Source organism: Chlorocebus sabaeus, chromosome 25, assembly GCF_047675955.1.
Source record: "Chlorocebus sabaeus isolate Y175 chromosome 25, mChlSab1.0.hap1, whole genome shotgun sequence".
Lineage (NCBI taxonomy): Eukaryota > Metazoa > Chordata > Mammalia > Primates > Cercopithecidae > Chlorocebus > Chlorocebus sabaeus.
In genome coordinates, this window is record NC_132928.1 from 64,155,868 (window position 1) to 64,171,643 (window position 15,776).

Sequence of the window (15,776 nt, forward strand, 5' to 3'; positions counted from 1 at the left end):
TGCTCTCGTCCCTGTTTTCTTTTAATTCAGAAAAAGCAACAACAAACCGTTCCCAGCCCCCTCCCTTCTCGGGCCGTCCCTCCCTGCGGTTTGGCGGAGAAAGGGCCTCGGCAGTCCCTGAGAAGATTAGCTAACGCCGCGTGCTCGGGGCGAGCGGGAGCCGGCGGGGCTGGGCGCGGGGCGCCCCCGAGAGCTCTGCCCAGCTTAGCCCGCCCTCTGCGGGGGCCCCTCCGCGCGTCCCTGGCCCAGGCAGCCTGCGGTCCGGGCGGCGCAACGAGTTAGCCAGGCTCAGGGTCTTTGACGGTCAAAGGTGACAGACAGGCCCCACCCCACTTATTGGTCTGTTGTTCAACTCAAATGCGGAAACACTCATTTATTCAGCAATTGTATTTAATGTTATTAATTGTTAGTGTTAGTGTGCTCAAGCACGGCCTTTAAGGTAAATATAAGGAATCTAACTGGCGATCTTCTTCCTTGTAATACTGTACTGACTCATCCTGACAATGGTCTTGTATGCTCATGTCCTAAAATGTTTTATGATGGTGTTTTCCACCAATTATTTGTGCAGTATTATGAACCTACAAAAAGAAAACGTTTTATGTTTTAAGAAGCAATGACATACACTACACGATTTTTAAAAAGCCTCCAAAATGAGAAATCCTTGCCTAACAGACTTATAAAATTTAGCTCATTATAGACATACAGGATAGATGAAAAATGAGGCATTAATACCAAGTAAATGTGGATATAAGACGAGGGGCCACAGGCAGAGTCACGTTTCAAGGACACCATGACCACTTTCTTTGAGGGCCTCCTTCGATGCCACTTTGGAATGATCGGAAAGCACCAGGTTACGTCTTACTTAGAGGAATTGTCCTGTGCTGCCACCACACCTGTGTCTACCTGGAAGCATCCATTGCACAGACCTTACATTTCTGCCCTCCTTGGCCAAGGTTGCTGGCACTAAGCAGTCTGGCACCCAGTGCATTGGTCAGCACCACTGGGGCCACAGAAAGTACCAGAGACCGTTGATCACTGAATGGCCTGGTGGGCGTGGCCAGTAATTACAGTGGAGGTGGAGGGCAGTGTGGAAGTCAGAGTGGTTTTATTTTATTAATTTACTTATTTTTTGGTGAAAGTAAGTTTATTAGGAAAGTAAAAGAATAAAGAATGGCTACCCCATAGACAGAGCAGCCCAGAATGGTTGTAGGTGGATGGGGCAAGAGGGTCTTTTACCTCAGTGGCTGACTTTCCTTTCTTCTTTCCCCAAAACACACAGGATGGCTGCAGGGTCCCATCAATTTCCTTAAGTACTATAAAGGTGAGATTTTTCCTAGTGCAAATGACTCGAAAGGAAACAAGCTCTAATTGTTGTCAAGCTTATCTTGAGATCGATTTGGGTGACTTCATTTTGGAACGTGATTAACTTGTGAGAATTTTTAAAATATGTTTTTAATTCCCCTCCCAGAGGGCTAATGGAAGTTACCCATGACGACTCTAAAAGCAGTTTAGAAAGTCTATCAGATGATTTCAGCCCAGGGGATCAGCCTTAAAAGACCAAACATGAAACCTGCTGTCAGTAGTTCAAGTAACTGGGAAATCCACTGGGATTGAACTCCCAGTAGCTGGGTTTTCTCACCTACAAAACCAACACTACCGTGTCTGGCCTTTGTGCATCTCTCAAGGTAAAGAAACATAGCAACTTATAACATCTCCCACAGGGAGCTTAGTGAAGGGACCATGCCAAGTCTGAGGTCTGTGTGCTTGGGCCTTGCTGGTGACTGACAGCCAGGAAGGGGAGAGATGAGGCCACTCCTCCCTCCCAGGTGGACAAGTCTGGTGACAGACAGGCACAAAGCTGAATCGGGTGGATCAAAGCTGAATCGGGTGGATCTTTAGAGTAAGTCAGTCAATTTGCTAAATGTAAATATCATCTTTTAAACAACACAAACTTGGAATAAGCCATTAAATATTTTTAAACTTTAAAACACACAGGGAATCAGTTCCTGTCAAAACCAAAATCTCTATGTTTCTTTTTATTAAAGAAAGATGTTCTGCTTTCTAATGGTAATGTAAGGGTGTTAAAAAATGTGTTCACAGAAAAGTAAATGGAAGGGAAAAATTTACTCTAAGTTCTAGTCCTGAAAGTTTAACCATTGTTCACTTTGTGTGAATTACATAATATGCAAAAGTATTGGAATGATGCAAAACCTCATGAACGTGATCTTTAAACAAAGGCTGAATACAAGACTTCATTTAGCTTTGCCTTTTGGAGGTTGGAATAATTTGGGTGTCCCTGTGGAGGCAGCAGCCCTCCGGGGAGCAAGGTTGATTCTCTGGTCTCTGCTAGGTCCCCCGCCCAGGAAAAACAGGTGCACGGAGTCTGTTTCTTAACGGCGCTGGCACTTGAAAAGTGAACACAAATGTCAGGAAAATGTCAGTTCCCACATTTAGGTGCATATGGGCATCACGGTGTAATGAAGACTTTGAACATCCACGCCCGGAATTAGCTCTGCTGGGGACAGACATGGTAGATGACACCCCGGAAGTCCTGGCATGTGATTGGAGAGGGGAGTCCCTCCAGCACCCTATGAAACAGATGAGGCTGAGCTGGGCTCATGGAGCAGTTAGAGATACATTCTTACTACGGAAATGTGTCCTCCAAGACCTCATGGTATATTTTAGGCTTGGGGTCTGGCTCCAGGCAGAAGTGCTGCTGGGACCTGTGGCATGTGTGAGTGAGAGGCTTGGCTTCTGTGAGGTAGTTTGGGGCCGCACCATCAGTTAGAGGAACAACTGAGATGGATTTGGGAATGGAAATAATTCCTGAGAGCTGCCTTACAAATTACTCAATGAAACCCGGAGAAAAAATATCAGTCTCAGGTAGGAGTGTTCAACACACTGTGGACCGGACATGGGGTGGGCTAAGAGGGGTTCTTTCAGAGGCTGTTTGGGACGTCTCCCAGGAAACACAGCCTGTGCATCCCATCCTGCTCTGCAGGAACAGCTTGGAAAGAGCTGCGGCAACCTAGGAAGTTTCACTTGTTCTGCTTACAATTCCAGGTTGAGAGCTGACAGATTTCACATGTGAGTGGAAAAGGACCACTTGTCTGGCCCTCAACATCCAAATTACCAGGCCACCCCTGCTCCTGGTGACCCCAGAGAAGTGGAGAAACTCACCTTCATGTGTAGTTCCTGCTTGCACACCAGATAGCAGCTATTGTCAAAGGATTGTGGATGGTCCAGATTTGAAAGAGAAATATGCACACCTACAAGATCAGACCTGGTGATCATACAAAAATATTCCAACTTGAAATCCATATTCGCACTGAAAAAAGAAAATACTGCAAGCGACCAGTGAGAACAAAGTTATGGGGAGACTGCTTAAACTACTTGAGGCCAAGTAACATTCAAGGTATTTTAAAGTTATTCTTTGCAAAAAATAAATGGGCCAGTTATAATAATCCAAAAATTTAGCCCAGTCCTACAATAACTTGAGTTGTCAACACATCTGGACTAGGAATTCTAGGCAAGTCATATTCTGGATACCTGGTTCATGACAATTCAGAGAAATTGAGTACTCTGTAGTCTTCGTAATCACTGTGGAGGTTTTATGGGGGAAGGCTGACTTAGGGACTCCCCAGTTATCGAACGGACCAACAGAACAGTGGTACCATAGAGTCACAGAGGAGTCCCAGCACTGAATACGCCTGCATTGGGCTTTCTATAATTGGTGCGTTTGACTTGTCTTCCCTCTTGGGCACTTCTGTTCTCCATCATCATCTCCTTTGATTGACAGCATATTTCCAATCTAAGTTGTAACTTCTACCTCTCTGGCCATAGGCCATTGCTGTCTACCCAATTGTTTCTTGTTCTTTGTTTTTATTTCTGCCTTCATTATTGTATTCTCCATACCTCTGTGTCATCACCTATAAAATGGGGACAATAATAGCACATACCTGATATGGTTGTTATATAGATTATGTAAGTAACACATGTAAAGCAATTGGAATAGGGTCATGTACTAAGTGTTCAATAAATATTAGTTGTTAATGTTATTATTATTGTTATTATTGTATCTGTTTCTTCTTTTTTTTGACTTGGGTGCTGGCAAAGTTTTACTTGTATAGGCATTGAACAGTCAATGAGAGTAGCAGTTTCTTTTGGTTAGCGAAATAACTGAATCTCAGCAGATTTCCCTTTTGGGGCTATTTTTGGCTACTTTCATTGCTGCTGATGCCTGAAGGACTTCTTGATTATTTCTGGATTTGTGGCTTTTCTTGGCAGTTGAATTGAATTAGAGATATATTAAGTGTCTGAGTGTTGAATAAGGAGGGTGCCCTGCATTTGAAAGTAATAAAAGTGTATTCTATTATGAAATTTAATAGTCTGGACTTTCCAGCAATTTACTTTTGCCTTATGTCCAATTAGCCTGAATTAGTGAGGCATTTTATGTGTTGAGGATGTATGTTTTGTATGTTTGTATATATTGTACATTTTTGTGTTTCCATCAGCAAAAGGGAATAGGGATGTTTGCATTTACAGTTAAATTATTACTATAAACTTTGCTCGAGGTACATAGGAATGCTGTGTGAGGAAGACCTCACTTGAAGGTTGTCCACTTTTTGTATTTTGCCTCTGTTACAAGTCACTCCATGCGGAGGGTAGGTGGTTCCCCTGGAGAGTGAGGCAAAAATTTTCCCCTTTACGAACTTCTTCCTTTGTTTATTTACCCACATATTCATTCGTCCATTAAGCATGCATTTATTGATGGCCTACTGTGGGCATTGTGGAAACAGCAACAAGCAGACCACAAGATGAGGCTCTCACGGACCTTATTTTCTAGCGAGGGAAACAGAAAATCAACTCTTTGATAACCAAATAATAGGTTTGAGGGCGATTAATGCTATGAAGAAAACACAAGGTAAGAAGACAGTGTGGAGATGGAGGTGGAGGGTATGGGCTTATCTAGAGAGGTCCAGGAGCACTTTCTCTGATCAGGTAGTAATTGAATGAGACCTCAAGTGAAGGCAGGAGGCATGGAGGCAGCCGGGGGAAGAGGGAACAGGCTGAAGGGAAGAAGTGCAAAGGCACTGAGGTGGGACCATGTTCAAGAACACACCAAAGGAGCATAGATACCCAAATTTATAAAAAAGAGGAGATGGAGAGGAACTTGAGATTTTTACAAGGTCACAGCAGAGCTGATTTTGAGCTCAGATTTGGATTAGTGAATATTCCAGATGACGATTAATCACATATTTGTGTTTTGAAGATCCTGACTTTAAAATAGGCCAGAACTAGCCAGAAGTCTGGCTAATTCTGATTTGATGTGGCTATTTTGTGTTCACTGTGGAGCAGGAATTTGAACTGCATCTCAGCTCACTGCTGTGATCAATGAGTTGATCTTCGACGGGAGCGTGTGTGTGTGTGTGTGTGTGTGTGTGTGTGTGTGTTGGGGTTGGGGTGGCATGAAGGCCTTCTATCTGCCATCCTGGAAATAGGGCAGTCTGAAAGGAAGGCTCTTGTCTTCTACCCAGGTCTCCAAGAGATCACCTTGTTAGTGGACACTGGAACAGAAGCTGGGGGAGGTAAGCCCCTAGAGTAATTCCTGCCCTCTCAACCCCAGCTGGGTCCACCTGGCCTTGATCTGGGCTCCTCATACACCGGCACTGTGCACTTGACAGCTCAAGTGGAGAGGGGTGCTTGAGAACTATTTGCATCTCCTCAAAATTTATTGAGAGGGGACTTGATTAGTCTGTTCTTGAGTTGCTATAAAGAAATACCTGAGACTGGGCAATTTATAAGGAAAAGAAGCTTAATTGACTCATAGTTCTGCAGGCTGTACAGGAAGCATGATGCCGGCATCTGCTCAGCTTCTGGGGAGGCTTCAGGAAGCTTATAATCATGGCAGAAGGTGAAGGAGGAGCAAGCACTTCACATGGCTAGAGCAGGAGCAAGAGAGAGAGGGGCAGGAGGAGATGCCACACACTTTTAAATGACTAGGTTTCATGTGACCTCGCTCACTATTGCAAGAACAGTATGAAGGGGATGGCACTAAACCATTCATGAGAGGTCTATCCCCACGATCCAATCACCTCCTTCCAGGCCCTACCTCCAACATTAGGGATTACAGTTCGACATGAGATTTGGTTGGGGAAACAGATCCAAACCATATCAGGGATTAAATCAAAGAATTTGAATTCTTAATGTTCATTAGGAAATGAAGTAAATTCTTGAGAAAGGAATCCATACCTAATTGGGATATGGGTGGGCTGTGTTTACCCAGGCACACACCTCTCCAGAGCCATAGTCCACAGCCCCCAGAAGAGGTGGAAGGGGTTGACCAGTTAGCTATTCTGGTCCAAGGCTTTCCTAGCCTGAGGTCAGCTGGAAGAATGGGTCTGGGATGGTTTTCTCAATGTAATTTCTGTGCCCAATTCCCTATGGTTGCTTCTCTGATTCTAGGCCTCCATATCCAGAAAGCCTGAGGATTAGGAGAGAATCTCTTCCTCTTGCCCATCCCTGCCTCAACTCCCACCCCTCCAATAAATGCAATCACTTCCATCCATGATCCAAGAGCTGCTTGTGGTAGTTTGAGGAGCCAAAGCTTGGTTGGGTTAGGCAGATAGTCTTAAAACAAAAAGGGCACTGTGGTGAGGTCCAGCAGGGCAGGGGCCACAGGGAGAACTGGATAGAAAAACCAGAAAGAAGATGGAGATGAGGATGCTGAAGTCTGTTTAACGCTACAAAAGTGTGAAAAGAGAACAACAATTTGGGTAAAACGACTTTCAAGTTCAAAGCTGCTGTGCACACATGTGGCATGAGGATGTGGCAGGGAAGACGGCCCTTGTGTCTTTGCAGCCACTTGCCAGCAGGGTGCGCTCAAGTTCACAGCAATGTCCCAGTGCCACTGGAGCCTTGGTGGGGGCATTGTGGGAAAGGAGGGGCAAAGTTTCATTTAAAGGAATCCCAGATAATTTGGTTGAGTCTGTATTTTCCAGAGATGATGGTTGAGGAGGTTCTGTTTTTTAAATGCTATAACCAGCACGATTTGTCATTTCAGTGGCTCCTGAAGAGAGGGCTTTGAAAGGAGTTGCTAGTCTGCAAAAAGTCCAGCTTTGTTTTTAGCAGAGACACGTCGGCCTCCTTTTCTCCCTCTTCATCCCCTGCTTGCCCTCTTGTCCCGCTCTTTCCCTTGTGCAGATCCAAATCTGCTGCTGGGCATTTTTAGTCAAGCTAAGCTGTCGCAGAGATGAGTTCTGTGCCCGCTTCTCTGTGCCCAAGGTGGCGTCTTTCTTCTCTCCTCAGGTAAGGTGCTGTCTAGAAAGAATCATGCTTGAGAATGAGGGCTGTCTTCCCTTCAATAAGATCTATGAGTTTGACTGTCTCCCCAGGCCATTGTGGGGCAGGAGGTATTATAATTCTATTTTTCTGCGTTCTTTTGTCTGGATGGTGGGACTAGGGGGACTAGGTGACAGTCGGCCAGAGGAACAAGCAAGAACACATGTTGGGGAGGGAGGCAGCCAGTTGGCCTGCATTCTTTACCATTCCAAAGCACCAGTCATGGAGCTGCCTTGCAGGACAAGGCAAAGAACCAGGGTTAGAACTTTGGAGTAGGGGTCAGGAGTAGGGGACCCGAGTTGATCAGCAGTACCCATTTCGAGCTTCAAACCAGTGCTTTTCACATGTAGATGCACAGTGGGCATTTGTAGACTTAATTTTTCAGGTGGACTTTTGGAGGATCTGTGACCCAATGATCACAATTAAATCTCTCATTAGGTTTAGACCTGACAAAAAGTATCTATCAGTCAGAGTTCAGTTAGGAAGCAAAAGCCATCCCCAGTTGCTTGATTAGAGAAAATGTAATATAAGGAATAGATAACTAGGCATAACTGAAAATGCAGGAAGAGAACACTAGGTTACCATAAATGGAGCAGTTGCAAAGGGCCTACCACCAATAGGGCTGTTAGGGCAGAGTGGAGTCAGGGGGGAAGGAAGAAGTTGGAATGATAAAAATTAGAGCCTTGGAGGAGATGCCCAGTGGACTCAGGGCCCAGACCTCTGAGGACGGAGCACAGGCAGCTGGTGTGAGTGTCTTTGAGGTGGGCATGGTGGAGCTAGCTCCGCATGAGTTGGGGAAGATGCTAGCTGGCTTCGGCTACTGTCAGGGGGATGCTACTACTGGGATGAAGATGCATTTCTAGGTGTCGCTCAGAACAACAGGTAGAAGTAAGCAAGCCCAACTAAGCAAACTTCTAGGAAGGAAATGCCTCCTTCCTCCACCCTAACCTAGTGGAGCCTACCATGAGCCACCTGGCAAAGCACAGAGGGGGTTTGCAGGGTCCCGGCTTCAGCATTGCAAGGCAGGATAGAGAAGATGGGGTTAGAGCTGAGACACAACCGCTGAAAAACTGGGGCAGTGTGCTGGGCTGGAATATAGCAAAAGAGGACTTGGGAGTCGGCAAGAAGAGAATGAAACTAGAATTTCTTTTCCTTTCTTTTTAAAAAATTCCTGACACTTCAAGAATAACAGATTTGACGATAAGCTACCAAGATGTTGGACTATCTGCCGGGGACCAGAAACCTTATATAGGTTTCTGCAGAGTAAGATGGCCCCATTCCTGAGCATCTAGCTAGAGAAAGTTCTATGGAGGCTCAGCTAGCAAAGCGCTCAGATGGGCTGACCGCCCTCCAAAGCTGGGAAGGCCACCAGAGAACTGCAAACAGGAGATCTGCTGCCCTCTTGTGGACACCTATGGTTCTGCAGGAGGGTAATGGGACTTGCAGCTTGCAGAGGTGGTTGGCTGGCCCACTACACCTGCCCATCTTGAACTCGAAGAATGAGTAGCTGAGAAAGGTTAGCTTGACGGTCTGATGCAGATGAGAAATCTCTCAGCATTGGTTCATGGTGGCCATGCTTTTCTTCAAGAGGAACAAAAGTCTCACCACTGCGATCCTATTTGGCCAGGTACAGACACCTAAAGCTGAAAGAGATGCATCTGTTTCATCTGGACATCTACTCTGGGTCTTATGGTATCTTTTAAAACAGGCTTTGGCAAGTTTTTTCTGTGAAGGGTCAGATAGTAAATATTTTAGGCTTTTGACTTTGCAATTCCAACTATTCGACTGTGTTGCTGTAGGGTGAGAGCAGTCATAGGCAGTCACTAAACGAAGGAGCATGAATGTGTCCTAACAAAACTTTATAATGAATACTGAAATGTAAATTGTTCATATTATTTTCACATGTCACAAAATGTTTTTCTTTTAATCTTAAAAGTCACTTAAAAATGTAAAAATTCTTAGTTTGCAGGCTGTGCAAAAAACAAGCAATGGGTTGGGTTTGGCTCATGGTTGTAGTTGATGGACCCCTGATTTACAATCTTGAACAGTTAAAGTCATTAGGTGGCCAGCCAGTATGGTGGCTTATGCCTGTACTCTCAGAGTTTTGGGAGGCTGAGGTGGGAGGATCGCTTGAGGCCAGTAGTTTGGACGAGCCTGGGCAACATAGCAAGACTGTGTCTCTACAAAAAATTTAAAAAATTAACCGGAAATGGTGGCACATGCTTGTAGTCCCAGCTTCTTGGGAGGCTGAGGTGGGAGGGTCACTTGAGCTCAGGAGCTGGAGGTTATAGTGAACCATGATCATGACACTGCACTCCAGCCTGGGCAACAGAGTGAGACTGTCTCTAAAAAAAAATTCTTTAAAATCATTAGATGGTGCCACTGCAAGCTGAAATCATGAAAGCAGCTTCTCACTACCTTGCCAATCCTCAGGAAGCTGCATATGTGTCCACGGAATCTGGCTCCATAGATGAAAAAGTGGGGTCAACCAGGGCTATCAGTTCCCTGTGTTTCAGGTTTGAGGGGGTTTCTGTGGGAGGAACTCTGGCTCTAAATTTTACCCTTTTTCTCACTAGACAGAGAAACCTGCTCTTATTTAAATTTATGTTACTGGGTTCTAAAAAAAAACGAGGTGTTAGCAAATCCGAACCGAATCAACAGTTTGGGGAGTAGCAGAGTATACCATTTCCTCATCGATAAGAAGCTTCACTCCTAAATATCTTTAAACAACATGCCCTTTCAATGCACTGGAAATGTGACTACTTTAATATAAATGTGATTTTACATGATTTCCCAGGAACTCAATCATTTTTAAAGGCAAGATGCACCTGTACTGTGACTTACATTAAATGTGTGGTATTACTTGTTTCATGGATAGTTAAACCTATGGGCTGAAGATTTGAATAGAGGGAGGAAGAACATGAGAAACTTGAAAGATTTTAAAGGGCCTCTGTAAAAAAAAAGTTATGTTTTGGGTTTCAAAGTGGGAAGTAAAGGATCTATATTTATGTTGTGTTTTTTGGGGGATATGCTTAAAGAAACTGGAAAGATGCCTAATGACCTGCTACCTGGCATGTTATATATCAGGGAGAGCTGGGCAGAGAGCAGGGGCTGGAGGGAGACTTCGCTGCACCCCTTTTTTTGCACCCTTAGTAAACCCTACTATAATCTGCATTTTTCCTTCTTCATTTCCCACATCTGTCACCAGGGCCTGACTCTGGGAGGCTCTGAGGACACTAAGCTCTCTAAGCTGCACATCTGTGTGTTTTCTAGTGAAGGAGGCAGGTATCTAAAGGAAAACTGGTGATGCCTTGTGATAAATGCCAAACAGCCTGCCAGGGTGAGGAGGTGCTAATTACTTGTCTGAGGGCTTAAGAGGTGGGTTTTCAACAGGGCAGAGAAGAAAGGGAAGGGGACTCCTGCCTGAGGACACTGCCGACCGGGTAGCAGAGCACAGGTCTGTGCCAGGAAAAATGCATGGGGAGTGTCTGAGTCACAGTGTGTGTGTGTGTTGGGGGTAATGCAGAGTTGTGAACGCCTGGAGTCGAGTGAGGAGGAGGGAAGAGAGAAGAGGAGTGAGGGAGAGAAAGCTGGAAATGTTGGGTGGGACCAGCTTGTGCAGAGAAATTTGGATTTTCCTTGGGATATAAGGATCCATCAGAGGCCCCAACATATATGTCTGAAAACCAACAGATGACAGCTGGGAGTGGTCGTGGCTACAGACTGGAGGCCCCTCATCTGCGAGGTGAGAGGCTAGACCAGCTCTGCGCTGGAGTCCCGTCCAGGACTGACTTTTTATAACTAGGTCAGTGTTTCTTCTCTTTATGCAATCGCTCGTGCCATCCAACTGAGGCTCAGCCAGCAGCATGCAGAGCCCTCTCATTAACTTCCTGCTGTCCTAAGGAGGTGAGAAATATTATCTGCCCCATTGCTCAGGGGAGAAGTTGCAGCCTGGGGTGAAACCACTTCCCTGTGCCTGGAAGTGAGTCAGAGCCTGCTACCCAGCGGGAAGAAAGATGAGACGCTAAAGAAACTCCAATGGCTGTGCTCCTCCCTCCCCACCCTGCCCAGATGTTCTGGGAGACTCTGGCTGAACTCCGGGGCACACCCATCCATGTTCCTGGCAAGCATGGCAGGCCGTAGTGTTTGCACTACCCAGCTTTTAGCTGCTGCTGGCTCAGAGCCAGGATGGGGTGACTGAGCCCTGGTGAAGGTTTGGGGTTGCCTGGAGAGGGCAGGGCACCTGCCAGTGGGTGTCCTGGTACTACCAGAAGCATCAAGGCATAGGTTTGCTCATTGAAACTTGGCAGCTCTAAACAGGGGCAGAGCAGTTTTCAGCTGACACTCAGGGTGGATCTCACTCTGCTTGCATATGAAATCAATGAGATAATGGATGGGAAAACATTTTGAAAAGTCACCAAACTTCTTCTTGTACCCCATCCTGCTGCTTTCCTCCTGGATTTCCTATTTCTATTACTGCCACACTGTTCCCCAACACTCTCTGATGCCTTTTCCCCTTCATTTTTCCCCACTTCACAACTAAGCAGATGCTGAACTTTATGACTTGATTTCCGATATTGCTCTCATATTCATCTCCCTCAATGTCATTTCCCTGCCCTGGGCCAGGCCTTACATTTCTCACTTACACTAGAGTAACTAAGTTTATCTGCTCTACCTCCATCTTCTCCTTTCTTTGAATTCATCAGCCACACTGATACCAGAATTAATAAATGTAGACCAAACTCCTGATTATTTTACTCCTCCAATCCCAAACTTTTGAAGACTCTCTATGGCCTGTGGAGTCAGAAACTTAAAGTCCAGTATTCAAACCGCCTGCATTGCCCCATTTGCTTCTGTGCACAGAGATTCTCTAACTTACCTTGACTTTCTCCCCGGATACCTTTGCTGAAGCCATGTCATCTACCTGGAATACCTTCGCCTTCGGTACCTTCCTGACAATTTTTTTTTTCCTCTCTGAACTTTAAGGTTAAAAAAGGATTGGGGATAGGAAAGGAGGAAATGGAATCATGTCTTAGATGCATCAAAAAAAACCTTTATTTTAATGACCTTATTAATATATTCATGCAATGAATATTTATTTTATGCAAGGCACTATGCGGAGGAGTGGGGTGGAAAGATTCACTGTTTGCCTCCTTGGGCACTAAAATCTAGAGGTATGAGGATTAACGGTGCATTTTCTTTTCTGTTTAATCAAACAAATCCACAGTTACCACTCTAATCCAGGTGCAAACATATCTGTAAGGTGATTATTTCTCTTTTTGCCCTAGCCACCAGGAAACTCAAAGGCAAATTGGACTCTCATTCACGGTATTCATTTGCTCGAATGTTCACACATAACAAGTGCCAAGTACGTACTTAGAACTATGTTAGATTGAACCATGTTATCATAGTTGCTACCCTCAATGAGACAACTGTTAACTCTTATATTTAATATTATCTGTTTTCTCTCTTCCTGGTTTTGTAGTTCTATCTTATTAACTTGTTGTATATATCATTTCTTTTACATTTGCTGTAATTCTTTTCACAAGAGGTGAGATACCGTCAATAGACAAAAGTAAAAATTTTCAAACACGGTTCATGAGGTCACAGGTCTGATCTCCATTGTCGTGAGTTACATATGTTCTTTCATTACAGACTCTGTCCTAAAGCCAGCTAGACATATAAATATTGTTGGAAACACAATTTGATCAGATCGTAACAATTTTGTAAAGCTTTACTTTTCTCTGTTTCATCTTGTAAACACAGAGTAACATTTAACATTCTATCACAATTCAAATATTTATCCCCACATTATTATTTGGGTGGGGGAGAGATTTGCTTTTCTGCTCCCAGTATATAATTTTAATTTAAAAAATTATTTTCACTATTGGTAGTATTTGTATGTCACCTCAAATCCTGTTTAGAAACTAGGAGAGATATATTATATAAATAAATTAACAATGGAATAAACAGGGCATATCCATCAGAAGAATGAGGATGGATGTACATTCAAGGGCAGGGGCATTCTCAGTCCCATTGTGGTTTAATGCCCTTGGTGGGTGAAGACACAGGTAGAGTCCCTTCCTGAAAATGCCTGTAGGAAGCTGGAGTCTTGCTACTGGCTTGATAGAGATGGCCTCTGCACCTGTTTCAACACAGTGCTAATTCAGGCCAGCTGCCTCTGCCCTAGGCATTGTCTGCCTGTGGGGCCTGTTCCTAGCTGTTGTAGCCAGCACAGGGACACCCCAATGATGCAAAAGGCTTCAGCCAGGCTCCCAGCTGCTTGCTGTGCATTGTCCCCAAGGACATCTGCCAAATTCATCCGTACATTCATCGCGTGATAACTGAGATGTGGTGGCACATGAACCAGGCCCAGTAGCTAACAGACCTCACCTTTTCACAGATCTCTCCCTGTTTTGATGTCTGGGGGAGTTCATTTTTCATGCCCCACCCTCCCCCCATTATGTCCAGGTTTCTGGTATTTGGTGTGAAGTATCACACATAGATGTCAAAAATAGGGTTTGCCAGAGCCCATGAGTGAGGGCCTCATGCAGGAAGCCTGCAATCTGGGGACTTGTTAGGGAATACATGGGATTGCTCCAGGAGAAATGCCATCTCAAGTGTGGGTGGAACCAAGAGCCAAACACTACACTAGCCTCACTAAGCACCAGGGACTCTCTTCAGTTCGGTTCGGTTTAGGTTAATTCAAGTTACATTCTCTGGACACCTATGTTCAAGTGCTGGGTACCACAGATGTAAATAAAACATGGTCCTAGAGCTGCTTATTGTCTAATAATGGTGACAATGATCACAATAGCAGCTACAATTCACTGAATCCTTATGATGTTCCTAGCATTGTGCTAGGTATTTTGTATTTATTATTTTATATAAACACACAGAAAAACAGCTCAAGAGTTTCCTCAGTTTACCAAATGAAGAAATGGAAGCTTGGAGAGATTAAAGAACTTGTCCAAGGCCATCATCAGTGGCAGTGTCAACAACCAATCCCAGGTCTGTCTGACCCCAGGGACCGTCTTCTTAACTGCCCTGTAATGCCATGAGCCCAGCCACAGAGGACAGCCTATCCCAGGCACAGAAACCCCTCAGTTACACCGTGATAACTGCTGTGACTAGGCACAGGGACCCTGCCTGAATGCTGGCATGGTTCCTGTCTACTCATAAGAACAGGGCAAAGGCAGGGTGATTTCCCTTCAGAAACTATATGCACTCATTCGGAGGGATGGTAGAGGAGACTTACAGAGTCTGAACATGAAGTTGGTCAAATTATTAGATGTTTCACAGCCACTGTCCCTATTAACTCTCACAATAACTCCGGGGGAATATCATTCCTCTTCTTGTACCAATAAGGAAACTGAAACATGGAGAGGTTGAATCATTTAAGATTAAATGGCTTACTAATGTCAGCGCTGGGATTTGAACTCAGGCCTGTCTGTTTCCAAAGCCCACTCATGCTTATTCCAGCCTGCTGAGTTATGGCATGAAGTAGACTATGACTTCAGGGCATTGGTACTTAGTCAACAAATATTCACGGGGTCTCTACGGTATGCGAAACATCGTGCCACGTTGAGGAGAATCACAGGGGAGTCTGACATGGAACCTTTTCTTAAGGAGCTCATGGGACAGCAGGAAGATAAAGTGGGCATGTAGATAATTCTACTGCAAGGTACAAAGAATGTGCTGCTTTCAATGGTACTCTTGTTAGCCTGGACAAGTCTCCTCCTTGCCTAGGGCCATCTTTGCCAGGCTGGAGGGAGCCTTTGCCAGCCTTATGCTTAGGGAACAATATCCACATTTGCATTGTCGGACTTTCCTCCTATTCCAGCGGCTGGTTTGGGATGTCCCTTTCACCCTAGAAAGTGAGAGCCACCTGGTCCTCTAGCTCTGTTGAGAGATCTGAGTGTCAACACAGGAATGGGGGATTCACATGAAAATAATCCAGGTAAGGGTAGTGTGTAGTTCAAGTGTGTCCCTGCAACCATGAGCCAGTCTTTGGCTGTCCTCGTTAGAATATTGCCATTCTAGGCGGGAATGTTCCTGCCTCTTTTCCTCTTGCTTGAAACGCACTTTGACATTTTTTAACAAATAACACAATTTTTCCTTTGTGTTTCCCTTAATAAAACACAGAAATGAGAGCAAGAAAAGGAAAGTAAAAAAATGTGTTCCTGTCATCTCCACTCTATAGCACGATGTCCGTCCTCCTCCCTTTCTTTTTTCTTTTTCTTTTCTTTTTTTTTTTTTTTGAGACAGTTTCGCTCTGTCGCCCAGGCTGGAGTGCAGTGGCGCGATCTCAGCTCACTGCAAGTTCTGCCTCCTGGGTTCATGCCATTCTCCTGCCTCAGCCTCCTGAGTAGCTGGGACTACAGGTGCCCGCCACCATGCCCGGCTAATTTTTTGTATTTTTAACAGAGAAGGAG